Genomic DNA, 26,327 nt, shown 5'->3' on the forward strand with positions numbered 1-26,327 from the left:
TCAGTCGTGTCCAACTCTGTGCGACCCCATAGATGGCAGCCTACTAGGCTCCGCCGTCCCTGGGATTCTCCAGGCAAGAACACTGGAGTGGGTTGCCATTTCCTTCTCCAATGCTTGAAAGTGAAAAGTGAAAGTGAAGTCGCTCAGTCGTGTCCAACTCCTAGCAACCCCATGGACTGTAGCCCACCAGGCTCCTCTGTCCATGGGAGTTTCCAGGCAAGAGTACTGGAGTGGGGTGCCAGGGCCTTCTCCGGAAGAGCTCTCTAGTCTTTCCCATTCTATTATTTTCCTCTATTTCTTTCCATTGATCATTGAGGAAGGCTTTCTTATCTCTCCTTGCTATTTTTTGGAACTCTGCATTCAAACAGGTATCTTTCCTTTTCTCTTTTGCCTTTCAAGTCCTTTTTTTTTTTTTTTTTTTTCACAGCTATGTGTAAGGCCTCCTCAGATCACCATTTTGCCTTTTTGCATTTCTTTTTCTTGGAGATGGTCTTGATCACTACCTCCTGTGCTATATCACAAACCTCCATCCATAGTTCTTCAAGCACTCTATCAGTTCTAATCCCTTAAATCTATTTCTCACTTCCACTGTATAATCCTAAGGGATTTGATTTAGGTCATAGCTGAATGGTCTAGTGGTTTTCCCTACTTTCTTCAATTTAAGTCTGAATTTGGCAATAAGGAGTTCATGATCTGAGCCACAGTCAGCTCCTGGTTTTGTTTTTGTTGACTCCATAGAGCTTCTCCATCTTTGGTTGCAAAGAATATAATCAACCTGATTTTGGTATTGACCATCTGGTGATGTCCGTGTGTAGAGTCTTCTCTTGTGTTGTTGGAAGTGAGTGTTTGCTATGACCAGTGCGTTCTCTTGGCAAAACTCTGTTATTCTTTGACCTACTTCGATTTGTACTCCAAGGTCAAATTTGCCTATTACTCCAGATATCTCTTGACTTCCTCCTTTTGCAATCCAGTCCCCTATAATGTAAAGGACATCTTTTTTGAGTGTTAGTTCTAGAAGGTCTTGTAGGTATTCATAGAACCGTTCAGCTTCTGGTCAGGGCATAGACTTGGGTTACTGTGATTTTGAATGGTTTTCCTTGGAAACCAACAGAGATCATTCTGTCATTTTTGAGAATGCATCCAAGTACTGAATTTCATACTTCTTTGTTGAATATGATGGCTACTCCATTTCTTCAAGGGATTCTTGCCCACAGTAGTAAATATTATGGTCATCTGAGTTAAATTCATCCATTCCAGTCCATTTTAGTTTACTGATTCCTAAAATGTTGATGTTCATTCTTGCCATCTCCTGTTCGACCACTTCCAATTTTCCTTGATTAATGGACCTAACATTCCAGTTTCCTATACAATATTACTCTTTATATCATTGGACTTTACTTCCATCATTAGTCAGATCCGCAACTGGGTATTGCTTTTGCTTTGGCTCTGTCTCTTCATTCTTTCTGGAGTTATTTCTTCACTGATCTCCAGTAGCATATTGGGCACCTACCAACCTGGGGAGTTCATCTTTCATATCTTTTTGCCTGTTCATACTGTTCATGGGGTTCTCAAGCCAAGAATACTGAAGTGTTTGCCATTCCCTTCTCTGTTGGACCATGTTTTGTAAGAAATCTCCACCATGACCCATCTATCTTGGGTGGCCCTACAAGGCATGGCTCATAGTTTCCTTGAGTTAGACAAGGCTATGATCCATGTGATCCAATTTGTTAGTTTTCTGTGACTGTGGTTTTCTTTCTGTCTGCCCTCTGATGGAGAAGGATAAGAGGCTTATGGAAGCTTCTTGATGGGAGAGACTGACTGAGGGGGAAACTGGGTCTTTTTCTATGGGCTGGGCCATACTTAGTAAATCTTGAATCCAATTTTCTGTTGATGGGTGGGGCTGTGTTTCCTCCCTGTTGTTTGACCAGAAGCCAAACTATGGTGGAGGTAATGAAGATCATGGCAACCTGCTTCAAAAGGTTCCATGCACACACTCTTGCACTCAGTACCCCCAACCCTGCAGCAGGCCACCAGTGACCCACACCTCTGTCAGAGACTCCTGAACACTCAGGCAAGTCTGAGTCAGTCTCTTGTGGGGTCACTGCTCCTTTCTCCTTGGTCCTGGTGCACACAAGGTTTTGTTTGTCCCCTTCAAGAGTCTATTTCCCCAGTTCTTTGTAAGTTCTGGTGGCTCTGTGGTGGGGTTAATGGCAATCTCCTCCAAGAGGGCTTATGCCATACCCAAGTCTACCAAGAGCCCCTGCTGCAGTCCACTGCTGACCCATACCTCCACAGGAGATAGTCAAACACAATTCTAGCTCAGGCTTTGTGGCGTGTCTGGGTCCTGGTATGCACAAGGCTTGTTTGAGCCCTCCAAGTGTCTCTGGCAGGTATGAGGTTTGATTTTAAAGGTGATTTTTCCCCTCCTACTGTCTTGCTGGATCTTCTCCTTTGCCCTTGGATGTATGGTATCTTTTTTTAGTTGGATCCAACATTCTCCTGTTGATGGCTGTTTAGCAGTGAATTGTAATTTTGGAGTTCTCACAGGAGATACTCTGCCATCTTGACCTAAAATTATCTTGACCTAAATTATAATTTCAAGATTAATAATGTGTTTCTCCTTAAGACTACAAATTCAAAATATATATATTTCTCAGTGATGTTATTTTAATCATTTGCCTGTTTTACTCAATCCCTCAGTAGATTAGCTCTTTTTCCTATTTTATTTAGTCATGGCAAATTAGCCAAAATTAGCCAAAAATTAGCAAAAAATGACAAAAGACTTACTATATGCCTGTGGAGAACAAGATTACTTTTAACAATTGCTCCTTTTGAAATAAGAAATATAGAGACAGAAAAGAAAACAATTTAGAAGTCAGAAAAGCAATAATTTAGGGCAAATGGAAGATTGGCTTATCTCTCTAATTTTTATACCTACTTACACATACCTAATATACATATTCATTTGCAAAGTAAATCAAGTTGACTATCTCAGAATAGTGAGACAATATCTTACCATAGTGAGACAATCTCACAATATATCTTAAATCAAGTTGATGATCTCACAATATATCTTGTATCTTATCTTATATCTCACAATATATCTTATATGTGTGTTATTGGTCCAGAAATATTAATAGTATATATTTCTTAATAGTATAAAATGTTTTACTTTACTGAACTCAAAGACCATTTGCTTATTGTATCAAAACTTTAATGAAAACCTCTAGAGCCTTATTATGAGGGAGAAAATATGAAACCTGCTTTTACTTTTAACAAATGTTAAAGTAGTTTTATACTGATAATGTTTATCGCAACATTTCTTATGTTCTCTCAGACCAAGTCAGAAGATATTCGACATCAAGTAGAATAGAAACTCACATTTATGTGGGAACTTTAGTGAAATATTGTATTTTGGCAGTTCCTTACCAAACCAGCTTTGATATTTGCCCTTCAGATAAGTAGACCTGCTTTAATGTCTGTTTCTAGGCTATGTTCCATGATCTTCACTCTTGCCAGAGAGTTGTACCAAAGCCCAGCTGGTAGTATAAGCCCTCGAATATGGTCCTTATTCTCAAAGATAGCAAAAAGGGGAAAAGGACATTTGTGCAAGCCAGCTAATAAGTGGAAGTCAACTATATTGTGGTTTGAAAGATTAATGTAAAGTGAAAAAAGACCAACACACACATCTTCTCATCCAGTTGCCTGGGGCAACCACAGTCTTTTTTCTATACTTAGCTTTTATTTACAAAGTTATTCTACCAAGAAATGACATACATTAACTAATTAATCTTCCTAATTTTGATGCGTGTACTAACATGGTTGGATCACAAAAACAAAATATGGGAAAAAATACCAAGACAAAAAACAAAAATAACAAAGACACCAATTTTTATTAGGTTCACATGAAAAAAAAAATGTAATACTTAAAAAATATAAAGAACAGACTTTTGGACTCTGTGGGAGAAGGCAAGGGTAGGATAATTTGAGAGAATAGCATTGAAACATGTATATTAACATATGTGAAATCGATGACCAGTCCAAGTTTGATGCATGAAACAGGGCACTCAAAGCTGGTGCACTGGGACGACCCAGAGGGATGGGGTAGGGAGGGGGGGTGGTTTGGGATGGAGGGACACATGTACACCCATGGCTGATTCATGTCAATGTATGGCAAAACCACCATAATATTGTAAAATAATTAGTCTCCAATTTAAATAAATTAATTAAAAAATGAACAAGCAAACAAAAAAATACATACCTAGGTTGTATAACTGCAAAGGAAAGTAACAGTTATGTCTCTTTGGGAGAGAGAAATTGGATCAGGAAAGGACACCTGCAACTTATAGGATGCTGTCCAGCTTTCACTTTACCTAGATAACTAATTACATAGGACATATGTATGGTTGTATTTACAGAGAGCTACAGGGTTTGGGGACTAGAAGAGGAGCACAGTCAACCTGATGCTAATGGGTGGATGATTCCTCTGTTCCAAGTATCTGTTTGAACCCATTTTTTGTTTGTTTTCCCCTCACTTTTATTCAGATAGAATAAACATAGCATTTTATAGTGTTATGGTGTATAACATAATAATCGATCTCTATAAATCCATTGATTTAACCAGTGGCTAGAAAAGGCTTAAACAATTATCACACATAAGTAAACATTTTTCAGATGTTCATTCAGAATGAATGATTCCTGCAACTTTTCTGTAAGTTTGAAAATTTTCAGAAAAAAAGGGCAAAAAAAGGTAAGAAAATTATTAATCACATGTTTAAAGACAAATCAGAATAACACATTGAACTTTCAGGGTCCTATTTTAATAAAAGTATCACCTAACACGGTCATTTCTGGTAACAACAGAAACCCCCAAAAGAATTGGACCTTTATGACAGTGGCTGGGTTCAGACATTTACAGGCAAGGAGAATGTATTGAGGGATACTGGTGATAGAAAGGGAGAAAAAGAGAGAAAGAGAGCATCTTTCCGATATCAGTTTACCCTCATCCATTGGACCTTATAGCTTGAGAATCAGTCTGCCAACTTACATTTGGAAGTGCCTATTGATATTCCAGTGACTAAGCTTCATTCACCTATTGACCCAGGCTAACATGCTTGCACATACACACATGCATATGTAGATAATTATGTTATTTTTATAAAACATATAATTAAGTTATATATATATTTTAAATATAAATTATGTTTATTTATAGAAAACTCACTGGAAAGGAGAGACAGGTAGTCTGGATGTTAGTAAAGCTTGTGAGAAGCTGAAATTTAATTCATTTCCAATGTGGAGGACCTTGCTATAAGTATTCATGGTTTTTAGTTATCAAATCATCTGTGAAGTTTTATGGAGGGTAAACAGTGCTCCATCTGTGTCTTTGCAGAGCATGATTGTTATTATCCACTGACAGTCAAACAATGTGAGCCAAAGCAAACAGGTCATTCTGCACAGCACCCCGCCCCCCTCCAAGGGCAGACTAGGGCATCTTACCACCAGGAATATTGTTAAACAAAATTTCAAATGAAACCCACTTAACAGTTCAGATCTTCCTTGTTCTATTCTTCTCTACCTTTATATGCATCCATTAGATACCCAACACCTTTGTTCTTTTCAGTTCCTCATAGTCTCCTTCAAATGATTGCCAATCCAGTTCCAGTTCCAGTTCCAGTTCAGTCACTCAGTAGTGTCCAACTCTTTGCTATCCCATGAACCGCAGCACGCCAGGCCTCCCTGTCCATCACCAACTCCCAGAGTCCACCCAAACCCATGTCCATTGAGTCGGTGATGCCATCCAACCATCTCATCCTCTGTCGTCCCCTTCTCCTCCTGCGCTCAATCTTTCCCAGCATCAGGGTCTTTTTAGATGACTCAGCTCTTCGCATCAGGTGGCCAAAGTATTGGAGTTTTAGCTTTAACATCAGTCCTTTCAATGAACATTCAGGACTGATCTCCTTTAGGATGGACTGATTAGATATCCTTGCAGTCCAAGGGACTCTCAAGAGTCTTCTCCAACACCACAGTTCAAAAGCATCAATTCTTCGGCGCTCAGCCTTCTTCACAGTCCAACTCTCACATCCATACATGACCACAGGAAAAACCATAGCCTTGACTAGATGAACCTATGTTGGCAAAGTAATGTCTCTGTTTTTGAATATGCTGTCTAGGTTGGTCATAACTTTCCTTCCAAGGAGTAAGCGTCTTTTAATTTTATGGCTGCAATCACCATCCACAGTGATTTTGGAGCCCAGAAAAATAAAGTCAACCACTGTTCCCACTGTCTCATCTATTTGCCATGAAGTGATGGGACCAGATGCCATGATCTTAGTTTTCTGAATGTTGAGCTTTAAACCTACTTTTTCACTCCTCTTTCACTTTTATCAGAAGGCTTTTGAGTTCCTCTTCACTTTCTGCCATAAGGGTGGTGTCATCTGCATATCTTAGGTTATTGATATTTCTCCAGGCAATCTTGATTCCAGCTTATGCTTCTTCCAGTCCAGCGTTTCTCATTATGTACTCTGCATATAAGTTAATAAGCAGGGTGACATTATATAGCCTTGCCATACTCCTTTTCCTATTTGGAACCAGTCTGTTGTTCCATGTCCAGTTCTAACTGTTGCTTCCTGACCTGCATATAGGTTTCTCAAGAGGCAGGTCAGGTGGTCTGGTATTCCCATCTCTTTCAGAGTTTTCCACAGTGTATTGTGATCCACACAGTCAAAGGCTTTGGCATAGTCAGTAAAGCAAAAATAGATGTTTTTTCTGGAACTCTCTTGTTTTTTGCGATGATCTAGTGGATGTTGGCAATTTGATCTCTGGTTCCTCTGCCTTTTCTAAAACCAGCTTGAACATCTCTAAGTCCACAGTTCATGTATTGCTGAAGCCTGGCTTGGAGAATTTTGAGTATTACTTTACTAGCATGTGAGATGAGTGCAATTGTGTGGTAGTTTGAGCATTCTTTGACATTACCTTTCTTTAGGATTGGAATGAAAACTGACCTTTTCCAGTCCTGTGGCCACTGCTGAGTTTTCCAAATTTGCTGACATATTGAGTGCAGCACTTTCACAGCATCATCTTTCAGGATTTGAAATTGGAATTTCACCAACTGGAATTCCATCACCTCCACTAGCTTTGTTCATAGTAATGCTTCCTAAGGCCCACTTGACTTCACATTCCAGGATGTCTGGCTCTAGGTGAGTGTGAGTGATCACACCATCATGGTTATCTGGGTCGTGAAGATCTTTTGTGTATGAGTGATCACACCATCATGGTTATCTGGGTCGTGAAGATCTTTTGTGTACAGTTCTTCTGTGTATTCTTTCCACCTCTTCTTAATATCTTCTGCTTCTGTTAGCTCCATACCATTTCTGTCCTTTATTGAGCCCAACTTTGCATAACATGTTCCCTTGGTATCTCTAATTTTCTTGAAGAGCTCTCTAGTCTTTCCCATTTTATTATTTTCCTCTATTTCTTTGCCAATAATTCAAAAATCCCATTTCACATAATTGAAATTTTATACTATTTCTGGTTAGAAAAACTGTCAAGTAGCCATTTAACTTTTTCATTTCTCCTGCCTCAGTTTCCTTAGTTTATTATAACTATTGCAGCTACCATTTGCCTTGCACTTATCTTTCCTTTTATCCCACTTATCCCATTTTGTCTCAGAAAAATTCAGACATGAGAAAAGTATTACAAATGTGTTAACCTTATCTTCATCTAAATATGGTAGGTAGCAACTCTTAAGTTTTGTTCCCCACAATATTAGTATCTCATGTTAGCTTAATAGATACTCTCCAGTTATAAACAGTGATTCTGAAAAGTAAGATTAGTCATATGCACAGTGACATATTAAAATAGAAATAGATAAATAAGAATCTCCAAAGGTACCAATTAAAATCACTTAGTAGTCCAGAAGTTAAATGGACTACAGCTTCAAGATACTGGAACATTTTAATTTATCCTCACTCTTATGTTGATGCTTATGTTGTCCTATTCCTGGCCATTGAGATTATGATGGTGGGTACAAACTGTCCTTGGGACAACCCCGGCTGATTATTCGGTGCTAGTCATGGGATTCCATGGTGGGCTCTGGATTTTGGCTCAAAGGCCTTGTAGGTCCTCTTCTCTTCTGTCTATATGTAATCCATGACTGGTTTATGACTGAATGCACAACAGACCCATAAGTTTCCTTGACAGATTCTTTATCTAATTTACAGTGATTTTTAAATCTGATTTTAGTGTCTACATTACACATATACATATTCACAAATATAATGAAATCCAATGACACCCTGGACACATCATTTTTTTTTAAACTTTTCATTTTGTATTGGGGTATAGCTGGTTAACAATTTTTTTATTGTTTCAGGTAGACAGTGAAAGAATTCAGCCATACATAGAGATGTATCCATTATCCCCCTGACTGCCTCATAACATTGAGCAGAGTTCCACATGCTGTACAGTAGGTCCTTGATGGTTATCCATTTTAGATATCACAGTGTGTACGTGTCAATTCCAAACTCTCTAACTGTCCCTTTCCCCCATACTTCTCCCTGGCAACCATAAGCTTGTTCTCAAAGTCTGTGAGTCTCTTTCTGTTTTGTAATTTCATATTGAATGAAATCATTTTTAGATTCCACATATAAGGGTGGTCATATGATATTTCTCTTACTCTGACTTGCTTCACTCATAATGGGACTCTCTAAGTCTATCCATGTTGCTGTAAATGGCTTTATTTCATTCTTTTTAGTGGCCGAGTATATATTCCATTATATATATGCACCACATCTTCTTTATCCATCCCTCCATTGATGGACATTTAGGCTGCTTCCATGTCTTGGCTATTGAAAGTAGTGCTGCAATGAACATTGGGGTGCATGTATCCTTTTGGATCACATTTTTCACTGCATGCTGCTACTGCTGCTAAGTCACTTCAGTCGTGTCCGACTCTGTGCGACCCCATAGACGGCAGCCCACCAGGCTCCCCCATCCCTGGGATTCTCCAGGCAAGAACACTGGAGTGGGTTGCTATTTCCTTCTCCAATGCGTGAAAGTGAAAAGTGAAAGTGAAGTCGCTCAGTCGTGTCTGACTCTTAGCGACCCCATGGACTGCAGCCCACCAGGCTCCTCCATCCATGGGATTTTCCAGGCAAGAGTACTGGAGTGGGGTGCCATTTCACTGCATATATGCCCAGGAATGGGATTGCAGGGTTATATGTTAGCATATAGCGTTAGTTTTTTAAGGAACCTCCATACTGTTCTCCACAGTGGCGGTACCAATTTACATTCCCACCAACAGTGTAGGAAGATTCACTTCTTTCCACACCCTCTCCAGCATTTATTGTTTGTGGATTTTTTGATGATATCCATTTTGACTCCTGTGAGTTGATATCCTATTATAGTTTTGATTTGCATATATCTAATAATTAGTGATGTTGAACATCTTTTCATGTGCCTGTTGGCTATCTGTATGTCTTGTTTGAAGAAATGTCTATTTAGGTCTTCTGCCCATTTGTTGATTTGGTTGTTTGTTTTGATGCATGAGCTGTTTGTAAATTTTGGAGACTAATCCCTTGTCAGTCACATCATTTATAAATATTTTCTCCCAATCTGTGGATTGTTATTTCATTTTATTTATTATTTCCTTTGCTGAGGCATATCATTTTTGATTCTTGATTCTTTTCATATTTCCAAAGATGCTTTTAAAGAATTACTAAGTTGCTATTGTTGAAAATAGCTTTAAGAATCAGTTAATTAAGTAATACCTGAATATAAATGTTACCTAAGAGGTTCATAACATGTCTTCACTTTGACTTTTAGACTTTTTTTTTCAGTTAAAAGTCCAATATTCTAAATAATTTTGCTTCTGTATGAGTGAGGTGTATAAACTTTGCCTCACAAACCATATCCAAGACAGGTTTTCAGACAGGGATATAAGAAATTTCCTCTAGACAAATAAAAGTACTAAAAGACCAAGATTTCTTATTGTCTAAAATTTCCACAACTTTGGGCCAGGACAGATTTTCTAGATGAGTCCCTTGAAACTCAAGGAAGGATGATGGATAAGACTTTACTAATTCTTGTCTCTTTAATGTTTAACACTGGTAACAATGCTATCCATTTCCATAGTGCTTTTTAATCTTCATAAGATCTTCATAATCTTTTGCTATCAGTATATAAAGCAGAGGTCTCTGTTTAATAGATGAGGAATCTGAGACAAGAACAATTAAGTAAATCAGCTAAGATACTCTCATATTGCCATTGGGTTTGAAAACAGCTACTGTAATCCAAAGTTTAAAAAAATCTAACCACCAGTGGACCAAGGCTGGGTACATTAGATTTTCAAAATTAAAAGTGAGAAAGTCAGTCCTTTTCAAGTGGTTGTTTCTTTCTTTATGAAGCTCATGAGTACACTGGTGTTCATTGTTTCTCACTTTGTATGAAAAATCAGGTTTGCAATGAAATAAAAAACAAAGAGTGGAGAGATGTGGAGGGTCCTAACAACACTGAAGATGCTCATTCCCTGAGTTTCTAAGGTTGACCTGCATGTCTGCTTTTTACCAAGTGAGCTATTCATCTTGGTTGAATTAAAAGAGTCAGTCTATCAAAATTTCCTCTTATGTGTCCCTTGGGTAAAATTTTTTGACTAATTCATACAGCTAGCCTGAAAAGTTCAAGAATTTTCCTACCATTTTTGTCTACTATTTAAATCAAGAATCTGTATTTTCTTTGGTGAAAATAAAAAATATATTCCTAATTGTGTGTGTGTGTGTGTGTGTGTATGTGTGTGTGTGTGTGTGTGTGTGTAATGACCTAGGTGATTTAATTAGTGATTAGTTAAGCCCCACCCCTGGAGCTGGGCTTCCCAGATGATGCTAGTGGTAAAGAACCTGTCTGCCAATGAGGGAGATATAAGAGATTGCAGATTTGATTCCTGGGTGGGGTGATCCCCTGGAGGAGGGCATGGAAACCCACTCCAGTATTTTTGCCTGGAGAGTCTCATGGACAGAGAAGCCTGGTGGGCTACTTCCATAGGGTCAAAAAGAGTTGGACATGACTGAAGCATCTTAGCGTGCATGCAAAGATCTTTATTTAAAGAGAACAATCATGTAGCTTCCAGAGATGAAAGCTTGGGAGTATGAGCAAAATAGGTGGGAGAGGCTGAGGTACACACTTCCAGTTACCAAATAAATGAGTCATGGGGATGAAATGTATAATGTGGAAAATTTTCATGGTAATGAAATATCTTTATGTGGTGACAGATGGTAACTAGACTTATCCTGGTGATCATTTTGTAATATACAGAAATATAGGATTACTGTGTAGTGTTCCAGAAACTAACACAATGTGTAGGTCGATTTTACTTCAACAAACAGACGTGGAAATAAAGAAACTCACAGAAAAAATTAGATATTTGGCTACCAGAGATAGGAGCTATAAGGAAGAGGAATTGGATGAAAATGGTTACAAGGTACAAACTTCCAGTATTAAGAATTATTTACATGTTGTTATATATGAAAGTTAAATCTTGAGTTCTGATCACAAGGTAAACATTTTATTTTATATCTTTAAGAGATGATGGATGTTCACTAAACATATGGTGATAACCACATCATGATGTAGGTTACTCAATTTATTATGCTGTACAGTTTAAACTTATACAGAGCTGTATTATCAATTACATATCAACAAAATTGGGAGAAAAAATTCTGAATGAAGAGCTTGGAAGGCTGATTTCAAAATCCAGCTCCTGTCACATTTGAAGTATGGTTTGGGGTTCAGATTGTTGAACCTGAAAGGGGACTGTAATACAAAGGAAGCTTTTTATCACAAGCTTATCTCAATGTTTATCCAGGACGTACATGACCATCCCCAAACTCATTTCAGGAGTCATGACACTAGGAACTTTAAAAAGGTTTTAAGGTTTTGTGATTCAAACTGCTTTGTTATCTTTAAAATTATCCTGTAATTCAGAGTCAATTTTTAGAAAGTTTCTTATTTTTGCTAGAAGTTTATTATTTTGTGAGGGTGACTGAGCCTGTACTTCCTGTGTTGGAGGCTTTCAGAGACGAAGTATCTATTTTCTTTGCCTAAAGAAACTCTGACCTTTTCCCCTGTCTATTTTAATGGCTAAATCTATAGTTACATCTTGAACATTCAGCTCAGATGAGGAATTACATCTTTTGGACCACTTGAATTGCTACCTTGGCTCCTCCATTTTATGAGTTGGATGTCCTACCTGTAGTGCCTCAGCATCCAGTACAGAGCTCCACAGAGTCACTTACCATTACTCTCCATATCTGTTTACTATATGGTGATGCTCTGAAAGGCAGGGAGCATCTTCCATTGCCTGGTTGCTAGTATTGAGCATGCTGTTGGATCCTAGTAAAGGTTTGCCAGATAATTAAATAAGATGACAATAACTCCTTTAACAATTTATAGCACAGAAGTATCTGTCCAGCCTCTTGTACTCATATTCTATAGGAAATCTTTCTTTCTGAATATGTGTTACTTAACTAGAGAAGTCTGTGAAATATTACATACCGAATTTGTCTTCCTATCTCAAAATATAAAAAATAAAATACATTATGTTTTTGAATTGCTTCTTGTGTTAAAACTTTTGTGCAAATTAGAAATGATTTTCCCCTCAATTATAAAAAATCATTAATATTATTCTATAATCACTGTTACCATTTGGGCTTTATTCTTTTATCTATGTACTCTCTCTTTGTGTGTGTGTGTGTGTTACCATAATAATGATTATTATATGAAATATATATTATTTTGACTACATGTTGTGTCAGAGAAGATGCACTTAAAATTTTTTATATGCCATCCTCTTTTTGATCTGAAAGTGAAAACGATATTTGCTAAGTCGTGTCCAATTCTTTGCAACCCCTTGGAATTCTCCAGGCCAGAATACTGGAGTGGGTAGCCATTCCCTTCTCCAGGGTATCTTCTGAACCCAGGGATCAAACTCAAGAGTCGTACATTTCAGGTGGATTCTTTACCAGCTGAGCCACAAGGGAAGCCCAAGAATACTGAAGTAGGTAGCCTATCCCTTCTCCAGAGGTTCTTCCTGACCCAGGAATCAAACGGGGGTCTGCTACACTGCATGCAGATTCTTTACCAACTGAGCTATCAGGGAAGCCCGTATCTCCAAAATCACTGCAGATGGTGACTACAGCCATGAAATTAGAAGACACTTGCTCCTTGAAAGAAATCTATGACCAACCTAGACAGCATATTAAAAAGCAGAGACATTACTTTGCCAACAAATGTCCATCTAGTCAAAGTTATGGTTTTTCCAGTAGCTGTGTATGGATATGAGAGTTGGACTATAAAGAAAGCTGAGCACTAAAGAATTGATGCTTTTGAAGTGTGGTGTGGGAGAAAACCCTTGAGAGTCCCTTAGACTGCAAGGTGAAACCAGTCGATCCTAAAGGAAGTCAGTCCTGATTGTTCATTGGAAGGAATGATGCTGAAGCTGAAACTCCAGTACTCTGGCCACCTGATGTGAAGAACTGACATATTTGAAAAGACCCTGATGCTGGGAAAGACTGAAGGCAGGAGGAGAAGGGGACGCAGAGGATAAGGTGATTGGATTGCATTACTAACTGATGGATATGAGTTTGAGCAAGCTCCAGGAGCTGGTGATGGACAGGGAAGCCTGTCTTTTTGCTCTCCATGCCATTAAATACAGCTGGCCTATGAGAAGGCACTGGCGACCCCACTCCAGTACTCTTGCCTGGAAAATCCCATGGGTGGAGGAGTCTGGTAGGCTGCAGTCCATGGGGTTGCGAAAAGTCAGAGGACTGAGCGACTTCACTTTCACTTTTCACTTTCACTTTTCACTTTCACTTTTCACTTTCACTTTTAATTTTCATGCATTGGAGAAGGAAATGGCAACCCGCTCCAGTGTTCTTGCCTGGAGAATCCCAGGGATGGGAGCCTGGTGGACTGCTGTCTATGGGATCACATAGAGTCGGACATGACTGACGTGACTTAGCAGCAGCAGTAAAAGGAAAACTTGAGATATTTCCTTAACTGTCCACTGGATGGCATCAGAGTTGTCTTCATAAATCCAAATATTAGTGTTTTTCTCTGACATTTATGCTCTAGACTCTTAAAGCAGAAACTTTCAGATCTGAAGATTTGAGAATTCATAACATCTTTTTTATGGTTGGTCCTCATATCTCCATTTTGATGCTAATTCCCAGTGTAGTTACATGGGTGAATAATCAGCACAGCACTAAGAGGAAATAAAAAACTTGGCCTGAGTAAGCTTGAATAAATGTCAGGATTTAAAGCACTTACTAAATGCAAGGAGAGGGAAATATAGTTTTCTGATGGCAGGGGTACCAGTAGCTGACTTGTTGATTGGATGGTTAACAGAGCATATAAATTCAGCTACAGATAGTTGCCAGGAGCAGTTGCACAATTCACATGAAGCAAGTTTGCATCAGGGTAAGTCAATACCATGCTTTGCATTTTTCAAGCTACACTTATTCTCAGAAAGATAATATCTAGTTTCCTCAATATTCAAGGGCTGTACAAGAACAGATATAAATAGACACTTTCTCAGAACAACTAAAAGTAAACTTGACCTCAACTTCCAAGGCATACTCCAGATGTAAGAAATTGGGACAAAGACACTTTTTCCATATTTCAGGTAGGAGCCAAAAATGTCTAGATATTCCATTCTCTTACAGCAGATCAGATCTGTGACCAGGCATCCTGGTAGCCGTTTTTTTTTTTTTTTTTTTTTTTTTTGTCCCTCAGAAAGGCTTTGCAATACTGGGTGTTGCCTTAAGATGGGATTCTGTGAAAGTAGAGCTTTCCTTCTGGATACTTTGCTAACTGTACGTGTGATTTGAGACAAGCATTTTAACTGACCTCTGTCTTAGTTGTTTTTTCCTCATTTTAAAACTTAATAGGTGGAAACATATGGTCTTTAGGAAATCTTCAGCATCTCATGTTTTATGAGTGTATTTCTATTTGCATTAAAGTTTCTGATCCTCACTGTTTTAATTAAAAAACACATTCTTTTATATTACAAGTCTGTATGTAAGTCACTTCTTTAGAACTCAAAATGATCTTTTTCCAGGAATGTAACAATACATTTAGAGATTATTTTGCCTAATTAAATGTCTAGCAATAACAAAGGATAAAAGCAGGAGTTCAGTAGTAGGAAATTGCAAGGATCTTAGACAAAAAAAGTTTCAACAAGGGATGCAGAAGAACAGCTGTGAAGGGTAAAAATGAGATGAGGTTTGGAGAAATTTTGCTGGTAAAGATTCTAGTGTGTAAGCAACATTTTCTGAGTAAGAGCAACTCTTGGAACTGTGGGTTTTTCAATAAAGAAGGAGAAATGAATACATTTGCGCAAATTAGATGTCACCATTTGTATACATAGTTGAATTTCTAATCCACATTGTATAGAAGTACTATACCCTTTTATATACATCATATAGTCATAGAGTAAAATATTCAACAGGAAATGAATGATACAAAATATGCTAAATTAAATCAAGTTAAGTTCCAATAAAAATGCAATGCCCGTGTCATGAGTATGATATTTTGCAAGACTTGAGATGCAAAGATGGCTTAGATCACCTGTTTTTAAAAAGCATGTTTAAAACATTAAACAATATATAGTACAGTAATAATAGGATGAATAATTTTAGTATTGTGAGAATTAATTGAGCTATCTAAGGCATTGCAGAATCACAGGACCTGTTTTAATTAAAGTATAGTTGATTTACAATGTATTTATTTCTAGTGTACAGCAAAGTTATATGTATATAAATATATATATATATTCTTTTCCAGTATGGTTTGTTACAGAATATTAAATATAGTTTCCTGGGCTACACAGTAGGACCTTATAGTTTATATCTATTTTGTATATAGTCATTCATATCTGCTAATCCCAAACTTCTAATTTATACTTCCTCCTCCCTCTCTTCCTTGAGGTAACCACAGTTTGTTTTCCATGTCTGTTTTTGTTTTGTAAATAAGTTCATTTGTATAATATAGATTCCACATGTAAGTGATATCATATATTTGTCTTTCTCTTAATATGATGATCTCTAGATCTATCCATGTTGCTGCAAATGGCATTATTTTACTTTTTATGGCTAAATAATGCTCCATTATGTATGTGTGTGTATATAAAACATCATATCTGTATTCCACATCTTTTTAATCCATTCTTCTATTGATGGACATTTAAGTTGTGTCTGTGTCTTGGCTACTGTAAATAGTGCTATAATGAATATTGGGGCACATCTATCTTTTCAAATTAGAATTTTCTCTGAATATCTGCCCAGAAGTGGAATTGTAGGGTTATAAGGTAACTCTATCAGGATCTGATTTCTAAGTAGAAAGTTGACCATATGTTGATGGGGAGGAGAGTTTAAGAAGATTTCAGGTATAAAAAAAAGCAAAGATATGAGTGAGCATCTTGAGTATTGGGAACTATAGTTACTTTCCAAGTGGGTAATATTAAGAAAGGGAACAGGAAAGATTGTTTTGATTAAGAAGGGTCTGGTATGTATGGTACATATACTTTTTTTGTGGTTAATGGGAAATCATTTCAGGACATTAAATGTGAAAATCAAAGTACTGGAATTTCCTTTAACAAAAAATCTATCTGGAGCAGTGTCAAATGAAAAAAAGTATTCTTAGTAATCATCTAGGAGAGAAAGTACTTGGACTAAGTCATTGTTAATATTTGGAAAAGAAAGAGGAGATTCTAGAAATATTTAGTCACAGAGTTTAATAAATGAACTCAAGAAAAAGACTTATTTTGGAAAAAAATTTTTTCCTGACTGAATTAGGGTAGGCTATGCTTATAGTTTACATGCAACTTGGGGTAAACAGTGGATCGCGCAGGGTGTAACTTTGCATTCACTCAGATGCTAAATCAACAGACAAGTAGTGCAAAGGACACTCTTGAGCTAAAAGATATCAATGAATAGATGTAACTTTCCCCTGTTTTTCATGGACGTTTACATAAACTACAGTAATTTAATTCCATGAATTAAAAAATTTTAACAATCTCAAATGAATTTAAGAATCTACCATTTAGAAGACACCAGAACCCCAAGCTTGATGACTTTTGCATGAGTGACTGAAAGGAGAGAAGTGAGTACTTACTGATATAACTCCTTAGCATATAAGGAAATTTCTTCTGAGCTAGGGTTACACACTTCTGTTTTTGATTTCTCACTGAATCATAAGGCTTTGGCAGTCCTAAATTACCTATCATGTGGAAGAAAATGCAATATCATATGGGGACATATTGTAATAAGTTAAGCTAGAGGCATTTTTCTATTATTAAAGAAAAGATAAACATGAAGCTTCTCTCTGTAATTTCTCTGTAACCCCACATATTCCACATTAGAGCACGTCTAGTACATTATTATATGGTTGTCATATATTAAACTTCCTTTATTTTCTATGAAATATTTTGTGGCAGTATTGCAGAACATCTGTACATCTCATATCTCACACAACTGAATTGGAAGGTTCACAGAGTGCATAAATTACCAGAAGTTGTATAATGAGAAGAGCCAGGAAGGTATCACAGAGAATTCAAGTCACATTCAATGGCAGGTGACGGTAACACAGAATTTCAATTACTCCCACATTCATGGTAATAAGAATTGATAAATGACTTAGGAAGGCCCAACTATCTATGCAGATAATACAGGGCTAATTGTCTACCCAGTTCAATAGAAAATCAACAAGATCAGTCCTGCTAGCAAAGTCAGAGCGAACATGTTAACAACAGAAATGGTAGTAAGAAATGTGTGACTATAATGAGAGAAATTCAGATATGAAATTGTCTTCATTGCAAAAAGAAACAGAACCTATTGACATATACTTTTGAGAAGTGACTTAGAAAAAGATTGCATTGAAAAAAAACCCAAGTTTTTAGTTATTCTCCATGTAGCACCTAAAATTTGAATAGCAATTAAAGAAGAGAATACAATATGATAATTTTAATTAAATTCAATTGTCAAAAATGACAACAGTAAAACTTTTATCAGTAAAGTTATGAGCAGTTTCAAGGACATGCAAGTACATTTGTGTGTGTGTGTGTGTGAATTTTTCAAAGCAGGATAGAGAAGGTAGAAAGAAATTCTTTCAATTTAAAAAGCAATCAAATAAGGAAGTTGAAAAAATGAGTTTAGCAAAACCTTGTTCTTAGAATTTTTATACTGGAATTTTTCTAACAAATGACAAAATAGCCCCAAAACACTGTATTTTCTTATTTAAGTAGAAAAGAATATTGGCTTTCAAATTCTTCACACTCTAGAGCTTTATGAGAATCTGTTTGTATTACAAATTTTAGATGGAATGCAGAACAGTTTTGTAGTTTTATTTCACAGACAGTTGCCCAAAACACCTTTTTTTTTAAATATTACTGAGGTATCTACTGTGAAAGATTTCAAGATAAACTACTTCTCCTGCCATGAAAAAAATGTGCAAAGAAATAAAAATACAGTTTTATTAAACCATAGAAAAAGGGCTCATACTGATACGGAAATAGAAGATTCTTTCAGTGGTACATGTTGCTTGAATGGTGAAATTTGGGTAAAATTGTGATAGATTAATTAAAGTTTATGGGAGATTATTTTATTATAGGAAACTGTATGAATAGAAGAAATGGCCATGTATTAGGAAGAACATGTTTAAGACATTATGTTTGATTAAAGGATACATTGAATATAAAAGTAGGACATGTAAATTAGTAAGAATTAAATTTGAAAAGGTAATGGCTATACTAGTTAAGGATTGAGCAATGTTGGCTTTTATTCATAATAGGAAATTAAGAGAAAAGGAAGTAGAAATTGACTATTACATATGTATCAGGTGCTTTATGTATTTTTATGATGTCATCCTCACAGCTATAATGTGGGTTATTGAAAGTAAAACTCATGTAAGTTGCCCAGGGTAGTATACTTTGCAAGGAGAGTTTTTTTTTTCCCACACTCCCAAAGTCTTATATAATAAAACATTTCCACTACTAAACAGATGGGGCTTCCCCAGTGGCTCAGTGGTCAAGAATCCCCCTGCAGTGAAGAAGATGCAGGTTTAATCCCTTGGTGGTGAAGATTCCTTAAAGAAGAAAATGGCAACCCACTCTGGTATTCTTGCCTGCAAAATCCCATGAACAGAGGAGTCTGGCAGGCTACAGTCCATGGAGTCTCAAAAGAGTAAGACACAACTTAGCAACTAAACAGCAGCAGCAAACAACAATAAATAAATAAATATAAACTCTAAGGCCATAGGTCTTAGAAAAATATTTCAAAAACAGCCAACCTGAGACAATGAATGTTCGTAATAGAAAATGAGAGTGCTGAATAGGTAGAGAAGTTTAAATAGCTAACCAAACTCAAGATGCTATAATGATTTTTTTGGTCTGAAGGTATAGGCATCCTGACTTGACCCTCACAGATATTCATTTAGATATGATGGAATGTGTTAATAATTAACACCTACAATAATATGTTAAATGTTAAGCACATTAAATATTTTCCCTGGGAATATCATTTTAATTAATTTTTAATGTTCTTGTCTAGCTCAAAAGAAATATTATTCACATTAACATTTTAAAAAATGCAATTATAAAGTAAATACACAGACAGGTGTTCTATAAAGTACAAATTATTTTTACTTCATAATATAACAAGCCTCTTATTTTTAATTTAAATAGAATTTATTATTTAAAAATATAGTTCAATCTCATCCAGTTTTCTCAGTATGTCATATGTTATTTTCATATTCATCTTTGTAAAATCTTTATTATGTATCAGATGAAAAATATTCTTTTCATTTATAACACATACTTAGTGAGTCATGTGGCAAAGTGATAAGAATATTTTAAATCTGAAAAATCATGTATACTTTGAATTGTTCTATAAATTGTAGTTTATATATTAAATCACTTAAATTTACAAAGTGCTTTTTATATACTATTGTCTCATTAAAAATTAATAGAAAACTCTTACAGTGAGCCACGGTAGAATGTCTTGTTCTACCATTCTTGTTAGAACAAGAATGTCTTATTCCAACACAGAGTCTTTTATTCTATTTATAGCTTCATTGAAACCCCATTTCTTATATACAGTTAACTTACCACAGCATACTGTAACAATGTAAAAATGATGAAATAGTCCATATACATTTTGGGTGGATATGCACACCTAATGAGTAATAAAAATAAATACCAGTAGATATTAAGTGATAGTATGTGTAGCTGTTGACTTTAAATATAGTGATTTATTTCTTTGATCAGTAGATTTGGTCACAATGATTTGTGTTTGTTAAATTAAAACATTCTTCAAAATTGTGACCTTAGAGTGATATCATAATGAAAACAGTGGAATGAGAGGTCAGAGGGGAGATTAGATACTACATCATATGGTTAAGCAAAGGGTAGAAGTTCCAACAGCAAAGACTAGGATATATCCAGCAGGCAATAGGAGCAGTTAGCAGAGAGAGAGCGAGTGAGAGAGAGGAGTAGAAATACCAAAAGGTAGTGTAGGGGAGAAGTTGAACTCTGTTCCTGTACATTATTCAGACTCTGGAAAATCAGGCAAGATATGAGTCAGCTTTAAATTTACTAGTGTAAGTCACATTATATACAAAGAGGGTTACCCTTAAAATATAAAATGGGATTAACCTAGAGTAGATTTATAAATGTGCCTGGCTCTAGGCACATTTCGAGAAATGCAGGTATTAGACATAATCAGATAATTTACTCCAGCATTTCTGTTCTTGGAGCCTCCCCAGTAGGAACATGTCCTTCTTCTCAAGTGTAATAGCTCAGTGTTATGTAAGAGTTTGTGTCATATGAGAAGATTGAAAAAGATCTTTGGAAATGAAGTGTGTAATACCATGTTAATTTCATAATACCTAACATAGTACCTTTAATGTAATGAGCATCAATATATATCTGCTGATTCATTCACTCATCATTTTTCAAATTGAATTAATGCAATGTGTCAGGCACTTTTCTGCTCTGGAGAAGCTACAGTGAGAAAAAAAAAAAAGCCATTCTTTTCCTTTTCTCTCATGGTATCTATGTTTCAGTAAGATAATTATAAAAATTATAGATACATAAGTAAATAGAGAGTAATACAATACATGTTATGAAAAAAACCGAGACTCAGGGGTAAACAGTGAAGAGAGTAGTGTTGGTGGAGTATTCGTGCTATTTCATAATGCTTTGGTCAAGCAGTCGGGGTGCATCTCAGAGAAGGTCACATTTGAGCTAAGACTTATGTTTAAAAAAGGAGCAAAACTTATGTATGCAGGTAGAAGGAAGGATAATAAGCACAAGGGCCCTGGGCTGAGTGTTTGCCAGTATATGAGGAAATAGCAGGCGTCTATCTGGTGGAATTAGTGCAGTGAGCAGGGGACAGACATGAGACCAAGTGACACAGATGTGCAGTCAGATCATGGTGACCTTGTGAATTATGAAAGAAGCTTTTGTGTGAAATGGGAAACCATTGTCAGTTGACAAAGTGCTGCATGACTTACATTTTATTTGGATCATTCTAATAGGTGGAAATAAGCCGTAGGAGAGAGAGTAGGAGGGGAAGCAAGAAGACCAGTTCAGAAGTGAGTGTGTTAAATAAACGCTGTTGTATTCAAGCACTAGATGATTCCTACATGTAGCTGGTAGCTGGGGTTTCAAAAAAGAAATAGGGACTTCCCTGGTGGTCTAGGGTTAAAACTCCACATTCTCAATGCAGGGGGTACAGATTCCATCACTGGTTGGGGAACTAATAGCCTCCATCCCATGTGGCAGGGCCAGAAAAAACAAAATCTAGAAAAGAAGAAATGTATAGACTAGTCTATTGTGTTCCCTGATGATATCACACTAATTATGTTTAAAAATAGGAATGATTTAGTTTATACAATATCACTAAGAGTTGTAGGCATTTCAGGCTCCGTTTTACAAGTGGAAAATGGAGTCTGAGAGAGGTTCTTAAAACTCTTGATTGAATTAGAATTGCTATAGAGAAAGGCAGTGGTTGAAACATGTATAAGCTTTGGAGTCATACAGACTTGGGTTCAAGGCACTCTTCTGACACAAAGCAGTGGCATCAAGTCAAATTAAGCCTCTAGTCTTGACATTTTCAGTTGTTTCCTTCATGTTTTCTGGAAAGTGGACTTGACAAAAAATTTACTCCAGTGGGTTGATGCTAGGTTAAATGAGATGATTTATGTAAAATGCTTATTACCATGTCTGGAATATAGTAACTGCTCAGTCAAATGTTGTAGTTATCATTATTTTTAATCTCAAAAGTCATCTTTAACATAATTGAAAGTTTTCAACAGCCTGAAAGTTGGTTCAAGATAAAGCTACACCATCAAATCATATATTTGGCTTAAAGACAGAGACATCTCCCTTTTTGAGTGGTCTATATTTTTTCTTCTGGACTCCTGGATCCCTCCTTATATACTGGCATCCTTCAGATTCTTCCCACTAGGAAATGTCTTCTTCTGTATTTCAAAATCCTCTGCTTTAAATACTAGGAACTCAACAGGACACATTTCATAAATGGAAAAAATTATGGTTTACAATATCTCTGGAAATATCACCATGACTGCTATTGTCAAATAAAATTTTGAATGTGTTCTTACATGCATGCACATTTTCATAAGCAGGATACTCACCCCAAAGCAGTACACGTATATAGGGCCTATACATTCACTTATCTTTGGATTTAGCAAGACATACACTATAATCCAATTAGAAAGTAAAATAGGCTTAATTGCTTAGCTCAGATCAAAGAACATAAGCTACAAATAATCTAACTAAAATTAATAATATAATGGGTAACTTTATCTCATGCCTAATCTAGGGCATTTCATTTTAATTTAAACTCCATAGTTCTCAAATTCACAGGAAGGTTGCATCACTGTTGCTGATTATTATGAAATCTGATAACCCTGTGGCAAATCCTTTCTGTGTATTTGTTGCCTAATTCTTTGTAATAGATTTAACTCTGTTCTACAAAGAGAGGTCAGAAAGTTCACCCTGCTACATGTTTATATTGAATTTCTTTAGCTTTCCATCTCTTATTTTAGCCTGATTAATATTCTTCAGATGTTATTGAATAGTGCAAATGATGTATGAAATGTACATAGCCACAAGCATATTTATATTGAATAGGAGCAGCACTTAAGTTAATCAGGAAGTCACATTAGTTCAGTTCAGTGGCTCAATCATGTCCAACTCTTTGTGACCCCATGGACTAGAGCACACCAGTCTTCCCTGTCCATCACCAACTCCTGGAGCTTGCTAAAACTCATGTCCATCAAGTCAGTGATGCCATCCAATCATATCATCCTCTTTTGTCCCCTTCTCCTCTTGCCTTTGATCTTTCCCAGCATCAGGGTCTTTTCCAATGAGTCAGTTCTTTGCATCAAGTTGCCAGAGTATTGGAGTTTCAGTTTTAGCATTAGTCCTTCCAATCAACATTCAGGACTGATTTCCTTCAGAATGGACTGGTTGGATCTCCTTGCAGTCCAAGGGACTCTCAAGAGTTTTCTCTAATACCACAGTTCAAATGCATCAATTCTTCAGTGCTCAGCTTTCTTTATAGTCCAACCCTCACATCCATACATGACTACTGGGAAAACTATAGCTTTGACTAGATGGGCCTTTGTTGGCAAAGAAATCTCTCTGCTTTTTAATATGCTGTCTACATTGGTCATAGCTTTTCTTCCAAGGAGCAAGCATCTTTTAATTTCATAGCTGCAGTCACCATCTGCAGTGATTTTGGAGCTCAAGAAAATAAAGTCTGCCACTGTTTCCATTGTTTCTCCATCTAAAGTGATGGGACCAGATGCCAGGAATTCACATGGATGCCTCTAAACCGCACTTAAGGTATATTTTCGAAGTACTGCTTATTTTAATGCTTGTCCTAAATTGATCCCCTGATAGAGTCCAACATCATTTTGTTGATAATCTATAAAGAAAGAAATATAGTTAATTTATGGATGTACAGTCTTCACTGTTAACTTCCATGTGTGTGCATGTGTACACATGTACATCATAGGAATTACACATCCAGACCAAAGTGGTCATCCTTTTACCTTGATTGGTTAATACAAGCCTGAGTCTGTTGTTTAACTTTCAGGCAAAATGACATATTTCCATCAGCTATTATAATTGCGTTAAACATCTTTCCAGGAAGATAAATCAAAACATTGTAAGTTGAACTTGACTATGAGCTTGACTATAAGCTTCATCCTTATTTAAACAAAGATTTTAGAGGTAATTTCATACCAAAACAGCAGCAATTGGGTCTGCGGTCAAAAGAGGTAAAAACTCAGAAGTATATAGCCCCTTAAAATGTCAAGGGCAGCTTTGTGAGAATAGGCACAGTCAGATGCAGTTATCCAGATAAGAACAAAGGTATGGTAAAACAGGATAAGAGCCACAATGGATGGCTTAGATGAGAACCAAAGTGGGAAGAAGCTTTAAAAAGAAAATGGGATTTTAAGAAAAGGTTACAAGTCTGGAGCCTTGCTGGGGATATTCTGCTCTGTGAAATATATGTGCTGACTCTCTTTTGGCAGTTATGCAATTATGTTCTGACAGGCTTCCCTTCGTGCATCTTACAAAGCCAAAGGTATTAAATCTTAGTGTCTCAGTGTACAGAAGTCTGGCTAAAGAGACCAGATTTCTAACACATGCCAGGAAAGAGAAAAACAAATCATTATGTTGGTGAATTATTTTACATAAAAATATTTTCTGTAAAAGTCTGATTAAGCTCCATTAAGAAAACTAAACTTGCTTGAACTGATTGGCTAATACATCAAAGTGATTGAAATCCGTGGTTATACACAGCAGGGTAATTCTATTGTAGAGAAAATTCATTTAGTCAATATCCTCCTTGTAGTGGTGCTTAAACTTAAGCACTCCCTGATTGTTCTACCTGGTTTATAAACTCCCTGAGAGTGTACATAATCAAACACTCCCACTCGTAGAGGGTTGAGCCACAATATTATTTTGCCCTTGGGAATGTTTCTCTGGTTGCTTTACAACCAACCACGGCAATTGGTTTCTGTGTTACTCCAGTGGCTTTGTATCAATACAGCAGGAGACGTTTTTGGTACCTTTTGATTAGGTACTTTCTTGCCTACTACGTATTAAACAAACTAAAAAAAATAGTTAAGATGGATGAACGTTTATGTTATAGATGAACATTTAAGTTGTGAAAGTTCATTAATTTTGAGATAGCAGAAGAGAGAGAGAGAATTGCATACATTGGAAAGATTAAACAGGATGATCTGGTTAAATTCCCCACACACCAAAAAAGAAAAAAATATATATATAAGACTTATGACCACTAAAGGAAATTTTGTACCTCTATAGAATAAATGTTGTTAGGAGAATTCAAATATGAAGGTAGGAAAATATCATTGTTGTTTTGAAACATTTAATACAGAGATGAATTAGTCTGCAGTATAGAGTACATAAAATACAAATACATCATGAAGAAGATGAACATATATTGTGTTATTTTTTGAAACATATTGTGACATCTCTATTTTGAAAAAAAATACACTTGCTTGCATGTTGTTAATTATGAAGAATGGAGAAAAATAACTGAATCATCCCAAGGCACAAAGCACATAATCTTGTTTTGATTGGATTACCATGGCTGAATGTCAAGAGTGCTTTAAATTAATCAAATAACATAGTAATCTTCAGCTTCTTGAATATGTCAACTTGACCTTTCAGTCATCTTTGATGATATATTTGAATAACTGGAAATGTTTGTCATTCATATTTTATCATAAAATAAAAATAATTGTAGAGTCTGGGTATTTCACATATCTTACATATATACTAGATGCCAGAACACCAAACCATGTTAACAGAAAAGATTATTCATCAGGTTTTTATGAACAGTGATTCTTCACAATTTCTTAGAATGCTAGCTATGTTGCAGAGTGACATGGAATGATGAACCTAAATCAAATCAAACCAGTTTTGGAAAACTGATTTTATTCAAGGCTTTATGCCAGTAATTTGGGGGGAACAAAGAAGGTACAAAAGCTTCTACTCTCAGAATGTTTAGGATCAGATCAGATCAGATCAGTCGCTCAGTCGAGTCTGACTCTTTGCGACCCCATGAAGCGCAGCATGCCAGGCCTCCCTGTCCATCACCAACTCCCGGAGTTCACTCAAACTCACTTCCATCGAGCCAGTGATGTCATCCAGCCATCTCATCCTCTGTCGTCCCCTTCTCCTCCTGCCCTCAATCCCTCCCAGCATCAGAGTC

The 26,327-nt window shown here is 36.5% G+C and overlaps 1 long non-coding RNA gene across 28 annotated transcripts in view; it reads left to right on the plus strand.

Annotated features, from left to right (window-relative positions):
• The window catches only part of LOC147366889 (uncharacterized), a 1,020,561-nt gene that overhangs the window by 569,160 nt on the left and 425,074 nt on the right, over positions 1-26,327 (plus strand). The window contains exon 6 of one of the 28 annotated variants that reach the window (XR_015169132.1): positions 4,419-4,437. The exons of the other annotated variants lie outside the window; for them this stretch is intronic. This is a non-coding gene — a long non-coding RNA (uncharacterized LOC147366889). Of the gene's footprint in view, positions 1-4,418; positions 4,438-26,327 lie in introns of those variants that run through there. 28 annotated transcript variants of the gene reach the window in all.

This window comes from Bos grunniens, chromosome 8 (assembly GCF_055505025.1).
Source record: "Bos grunniens cultivar Pamir isolate PY7600 chromosome 8, Bosgru_T2T1.0, whole genome shotgun sequence".
In the NCBI taxonomy this organism is placed as follows: Eukaryota; Metazoa; Chordata; class Mammalia; order Artiodactyla; family Bovidae; genus Bos; species Bos grunniens.